The sequence below is a fragment of the Myotis davidii genome, unplaced genomic scaffold (assembly GCF_000327345.1).
Source record: "Myotis davidii unplaced genomic scaffold, ASM32734v1 scaffold329, whole genome shotgun sequence".
Taxonomy (NCBI): Eukaryota; Metazoa; Chordata; class Mammalia; order Chiroptera; family Vespertilionidae; genus Myotis; species Myotis davidii.
The window spans coordinates 2,434,102-2,440,731 of record NW_006300374.1 but is presented as its reverse complement, the minus strand read 5'-3'; the positions used below and the strand labels follow the sequence as shown (position 1 = coordinate 2,440,731).

The following is a 6,630-nucleotide window of genomic DNA, read 5'->3' as shown; positions in this document are numbered from 1 at the left end:
CAAATAAAGGGGGAGGAAAGCAATTTCCATGAACATGGAAAAGCAAATGTTTGGTAGACAAATGTTTGTTGGGCCATCTTCAACAATGGGCATGAGAGAGGACTTTGATCAGACTTGTTTTGCAAGGTCCTTCCCTGTCTGTTACACTTAGTTTATATTAAACTGTACTTATCTGTAATGGTATCTCCCTTCCTAGAGCAGGTCCTCTATCTAACTTCTTTTATTCAGTTAGGGGGAAGGTCAAAGCTTCTTCCTGAGTCTTTTGTTTCTTAAAAATAACCAGTTTACAGACACTGGTGGTGGTCGTCTTTCTCAGGCAAATCTTTGCTATTCAGGTGGTTTTTGCCTGGGGAGTAGACATCTGATCTAGTGTGTCATTTAAGGCCTCTGTTTCCTTGTTAATTTTTTGTCTGCAAGATCTATCCAGTGATGTCAGTGGGGTGTTAAAGTCCCCTACTATGACTGTATTGCTGTTAATCTCTCCCTTAAAGTCCATCAAGAGTTTTTTTTTTTATGTACTTGGGTGCTCATATATTGGATACATATATGTTTATAATAGTTATATTTTCTTGTTGAATCATTCCCTTAAGTATTATGAAGTGGCCTTCTTGTCTCTTGTTATGGTCTTTGTTTTAAAGTCTACTTTGTCTGATATGAGTATAGCTACCCCAGCTTTTTTTCCTTTCCATTTGCATGGAATATATTTTTCCACCCCTTCACTCTCAGTCTGTGTGTGTCTTTTGTTCTGAGGTAGGTCTCTTGTAAACTGTATATATATCATGTTTTCTTATCCATTCAGTCAACCGATGTCTTTTGACTGGAACATTTAATCCATTCACACTTAAGGTTATTATTGACAGGTATTTACATATTGCCATTTTTCTTTTACTTCTTTAAAAATATGTTTTTATTGATTTCAGAGAGGAAGGGAGAGGGAGAGAGAAATAGAAAAATCAATGCGAGAGAATCATTGATTGGCTGCTTCCTGCACAGCCCAAACTGGGATGGAGCCTGCCACCCGAGCATGTGCCCTGACTGGGAGTTGAACTGTGACCTCCTGGTTCAGAGGTGGACACTCAAACTCTGAGCCACACTGGCAGGGTGCCATTTTTATTTTTATTTAAATTCTTTATTGTTGAAAGTATTACATATGTCTCCTTTTCCCCCCACTGACCTCTCTCCGCCCACTCCCGCTCCTCAGCACAAGCCCTCATCCCCCTACTGTCTGTGTCCATTGGCTATGCTTATATGCATGCATACAAGTCCTTTGGTTAATCTCTTACTCCCCCTTATCCCACCCTTCCCTGCCTTCCCTGTGAGGCATTTTTATTTTCTTTATGCCTATGCTCCTTTCTCTCTCCTTTTTTTCCCCTTCTTCAAGTGGTCTCTTTAACATTTCTTCATTGCTGGTTTGGTGGCATTGTCCTCCTTTAACCGTTTTTTGTCTTGAAAGCTTTTTATTTCACCTTCAATTTTAAATGATAGCCTCTCTGATTACAGTAGTCTTGGATTTAGGCCCTTGCTTTTCATTACTTCTAGTACTTTATGCCATTCTTTTCTGACCTAAAGTGTTTCTATTGAGAAGTCAGCTGACATTCTAATGGGAACTCCTTTCTAGGTAATTTTCTGTCTCTCTTTTGCTGCCTTTAAGATTATTTATTGTCTTTAACATTTGCCATTTTAATTATGATGTGTCTAGGTGTGGGTCTGTTTGTGTTCATCTTGATTGGGACTCTCTGTGCCTCCTGAACTTGCGTGACATTTTCCTTCACCAGGCGGGGCAAGTTTTCTGTCATTATTTCTTTTCTTTTTTTTCTTGTGTGTTTGTGTGTGTGTGTGTGTGTCATTATTTCTTTAAAGAGGTTCTCTGTTGCTTGCTCACCCTCTTCCTCTTCTGGTATTCCTGTAATGCAGATGTTGTTATGTTTCATGATGTCTCAGAGCTCCCTTAAGCTATCTTCCTGCTTTTCAATTCTTTTTTCTATTTGCTGCTCTAATTATTTCTACCTTGTCATCCAAATTGCTGATTTGGTGCTCTGCTTCATCTAATCTACTTTTAATCCCTTCCAGTGTGTTCTTGATGTCAGATATATCATTTTTCATTTTTGTCTGGTTCTTGTTCATGGCCTCTATTTCCTTTTTCATGCTGTTGCAATTTGCACTAAGTTCCTTAAGCATCTTTATAACCATTGCTTTGAACTCTATGTCTGATAGGTTGCTTTGTGCAGTCTCTTTGTTCACCTGAGCTGGATCTCTAGAATGCTCCCTGTGTGCGTTCTCTGGACTTGATTGTTGATGTCCTGCTTGTGGGAGGGATCTCCCCTCTGACTTGCTGCCAGTGAAGTTGAAATGCAATGTCGTTGTGCCGGCTGTTATACAGGTCCTTCGGGTCCACTATTTGTGGGGCTCACTGGATTTTGCTCTGATGTTGTTGAATCTGGTCCCTGTTGTGTCTATCCTGGGCCTCCTGGGAGCTTCTCTAGTGCAGGTGAATGTGAGCCACTGTCCCTTTCTGGCCCTGGGCAACCTGATTGAGGTCCAAGAGATTGAATCCCCTAGTAGTTCAGTGGTCGAGGACTCCTTAGCCCAAAGGCTGGATCTGTCTTGAATCTCACTTCTTGATTGCCCCTGTTCTGAATTGTGCTCTCTTCCCCCATGGAGCTGGTCCTGTAGGTGTCAGCTCTAGGCTCTTGGGGTCCCACTGGCTTTTGCCTCGTTGAGCAATCTGGGATGGTGTCTGTGGTGGGGACCCAAACTGCTCTTTCTGACTAATTAGATCAAAGCCTCCAGAGACCTGCCTCTGCCTGCACACTGATTGGATTCAGTCTGGAATAGTCTCAGGCAATCGTCCACAGATGTGGTGACAGGTTTTCAAACAGGGTGGGGCAATTGCTTCTACCTGGAAGCTAATTGTTATTTTTAGTTTCTTAATGGACCCCAGAAAATTCACAGGGTGGGGCAAGGGATTTTCCAATAAGATGCGTCAATGTCTTCCCCCCAGGCAAAAACCACCTGAATAGCAAAGATTTGCCTGAGAAAGATGACCATCACCAGTGTCTGTAAACTGATTATTTTTAAGAAACAAAAGACTCAGGAAGAAGCTTTGACCTTCCCCCTAACTGCCTAAAAGAACTGAGATAGAGGACCTGCTCTAGAAAGGGAGATACCATTATAGATAAGTACAGTTTAATATAAACTAAGTGTAACAGACAGGGAAGGACCTTGCAAAACAAGTCTGATCAAAGTCCTCTCTCATGCCCATTGTTGAAGATGGCCCAACAAACATTTGTCTACCAAACATTTGCTTTTTTCCTCTCCTTTGAAGTCCCAAACCACAACCCCCACTTCTACATAGTTCAAGACAGCATATAAGCCTTAACTGACGGTTTTGTCCTCAGGTCCCAGTTTCTTATGGAACCTCCATATATACAAATGTAAATGATGTCAGGTGAGTCTTAAGCATATCAGTGAGATGGGTTTTCCTACCTCAGAAAACAAAAACTCGAAGAGGTTATGAAACCTCCTCTGCCAGCCTGATCGCCCCTAAATGTCCACAGACTGATGCTCTATCCACTGAGCCAAACCAAGAGGGCAAATATTCTTTTTGATGGTAAGGTAGAATATTTGTGAAACTAGTGAACGAAAAAATGAAAATTTGCCTGGCCCATGTAGGTCAGTGGTTGAGCGTTGACCTATGAACAGTTCAAATTCTGGTCAGGTCATACGCCCGGGTTGTGTGCTTGATCCCAAGTGTGGGGTGTGCAGGAGGCAGCTGATCAATGGTTCTCTCTCTCTCTCATTGATGTTTCTATCTCTCTCCCCCTCTCCCTTCCTTTCTGAAATCAATAAAATACTAGTATATAATAATTTTTTAAAAGAATGAACATTCTAACAGCACTCAATAAAGCTGATGAACAGACTTACTGTGGCTCTAATAGAAATGCTGAGGGTTCTCTTTTTCATGAGACTTTTTCCTTAAGGAGAATCCATAACATTAAGAAATGCCAAAACTTCTTACTGTGTTCCATAGTCTTTAAGCAACTCATGACCCTGATGAATAACAGGGACATGATTCCAAGGATCCAAAGTCATCATCACCGTGCACCAGAACTCAAGTACAGTAACAGGGACTAGGTGAGTGGGTGACTAGGACCTGCATTTGTGGCCTGGAATACCACACTGAGCTTAGAGGTGGATTACTTTTTTAAAAATATATTTTTAAATTGATTTTAGAGGGAGTGAAAGAGAGAGAGAGAAACATTGATTGGCTGCCTCCTGCATGCCCCTTACTGGGAAAAGAGCCTGCAACCCAGGCATGTGCCCTGGCCTGGAATCAAACTGGCAACTTCTCTATGCATGGGATGGCGCTCAAGTAACTAAGCCCACCAGCCAGGGCCAGGGCTGGATTATTTTTTACCATCACTCAGAAACTGCGCTTCGATTGCAACTGCAATAAAGTTGCCAGTTCCAACTTTGCCTCTCTGCTTTAGTGTGTCTGTGTTATTATGTGTTTCATAACACCTGGGTGAGTATTGGAGCCGTCGTTGTGAATAACTGCTTTTTCTCAAGTACACTCAATGAATGCCATATTCTGCCCTGCATAATTACAGCCACAGTTCAAACAGCCTCTGCAGGGATTCAGAGGCTTAAAGCGGTCTCTCAAACTGCTGAAAAACACATCATTTCAATAGATTTAGCAAGTTCAACAGGGTTGTTTACAGCATTATCAGCCAATACTTCCCTTGGATCTTGTTGTGAGGGCGCTTTGGGCTCTGACCACACCCTACACTAGGTATGAAGAAACCATGGAGCTAAGGGGTTGTTAAATAAATATAACTACCATGGCTGAAAGTCTTTTTAAACATTTGTACTTACTTATTTATTTTATATGTATATGTATATGTATATATATATGTATATATATATATACATACATACATACATACATATGTACTTTATATCTATTATTTCAGAGAGGAAGAGAAAAGGAGAGATGGAAACATCAATGATGAGGGAGAATCATTGATTGGCTGCCTCCTGTACACCCCCCTATTGGGAATAGAGCCCACAACCCAGGCATGTGTCCCACCAGCAATCGAACCATAACCTCCTGGTTCATGGGTCAATGCTCAACCACTGAGCCACACCGGCTGGGTCTGAAAGTCTTTTTCAAAGAAAGGGTTTCCGTCTGCCAGGGATTGATAGCTCATGGGTGAGTGGGTGACTAGACTTGCATTTGTGGCCTGGGCATCCACACAGATGCACAAAGTCCCTCCTAGTTCAGGATGGAGCCTGGGCTGAGGAGAGAAGAGCCTGGACTGAGGGCTGGGGATGGGTCTCCCCAAGATGTCTCCTGCAGCACAGAATTCTGAGAAGTGAGAGATCTCTACATTGGAGCATGACCTTCATTAGAGTACACTTGTCAAGGTAGGAGGACAACACACTTTAACAGTTTGCCAGGCAGATTTAAAAGTTTTTTCAATATTTAGACATCTCTTTATATTATTTTGAAACTGGACAACGAATGGGTCCAGGATGCCGGTCACTACTTGAGCCAATTAAGCAGAGACAGGGTTGAATTGTCTGTAAGCATTTATTCCAACAACGCCAGCAGGATGGGAGAGCAGCAGGTCATCCACACAAATTGGCTCTATCTCCCCTGCCACCCCCATACGCTTATATTGAGTAGAAGGACAAAGATGGCATGGGAAAGTAGGAACTACAGGTATGGGGAAGTAGGCAAGGTGTAATACTTACAAGTTATAGGCAATGTGGGCAGGGGGTTGGAAAGGGCGGGCACCTCTGGGTGGTTACAGCCTGGGACTTCATTGTTTCAGCAAAGTTGTTAATCTTTCCATGACGATGGGCAGTTCTCGGGTAAGGAGAAAGTAGCGCATTCCGAGGTTAACTTCCAGGTCCCGGGGTGTACAACTCCTAGCCAGGTCAGGACGTGCTTTTCTTTCAGAACAGAACAATCGAGGTTAAGAGCATGATTAATACTTCACAGAGCATGATTAATATTCCTTATAACTATAGCTAATCTGCACTATTCTATTTCTGCCCCTAACAATTTTATTTACATGGAATGTCCAGAATAGGCAAATCCTTAGAGACAGAAATAGATGAGTGGTTGCCAGAGGCTGGGGGGGAGATGAGGGAGGAGTACAGTGCTGGTGAATTTGCACATCTCTGAAGTCTGTGCATTGCCTGGCTGTATGTCTCTATACTAGTAGATCGATATTCGTGTGTACACAAAAGGTATAGCATTGAATTAAGATATGCAGTCATTTACTCTCCAAGTGATTGCAGGGCAAGGGGTGGGGTCTGGGATAGGCAGGGGCTGGAGCTCAAGGAGGGTGCAAAAAGAATTTAAGAAATCATACCTGGAGGAGAACCAAGATGGCGGCATAGGTTAACGCTGGAGTTTGCTGCCTCGAACAACCACTTCAAAAGTGAAACTAAAAGACGGAACGGACATCACCCAGAACCACAGGAACGCTGGCTGAGTGGAAGTCCTACAACTAGGAGGAAAGAGAACGCATACCGACACTCAGAGGAAGCGCAGTGCTGAAGTCAAATATTGAGGTGCGGAGTGCATGCAGAGCGGGCTGGAGGTTGAGGGGGTGGGAG

General features: G+C 42.9%; 1 protein-coding gene across 1 annotated transcript in view; it reads left to right on the top strand.

The window, feature by feature from the left end:
* The first annotated feature begins 6,555 nt into the window (after positions 1-6,555).
* The window catches only part of TTC26 (tetratricopeptide repeat domain 26), a 51,938-nt gene continuing 51,863 nt past the window's right edge, over positions 6,556-6,630 (top strand). The window contains exon 1 of the mRNA XM_015572687.1: positions 6,556-6,585. The gene's annotated coding sequence lies outside the window, so the exon portion shown is untranslated. The remainder of the gene's footprint in view (positions 6,586-6,630) is intronic.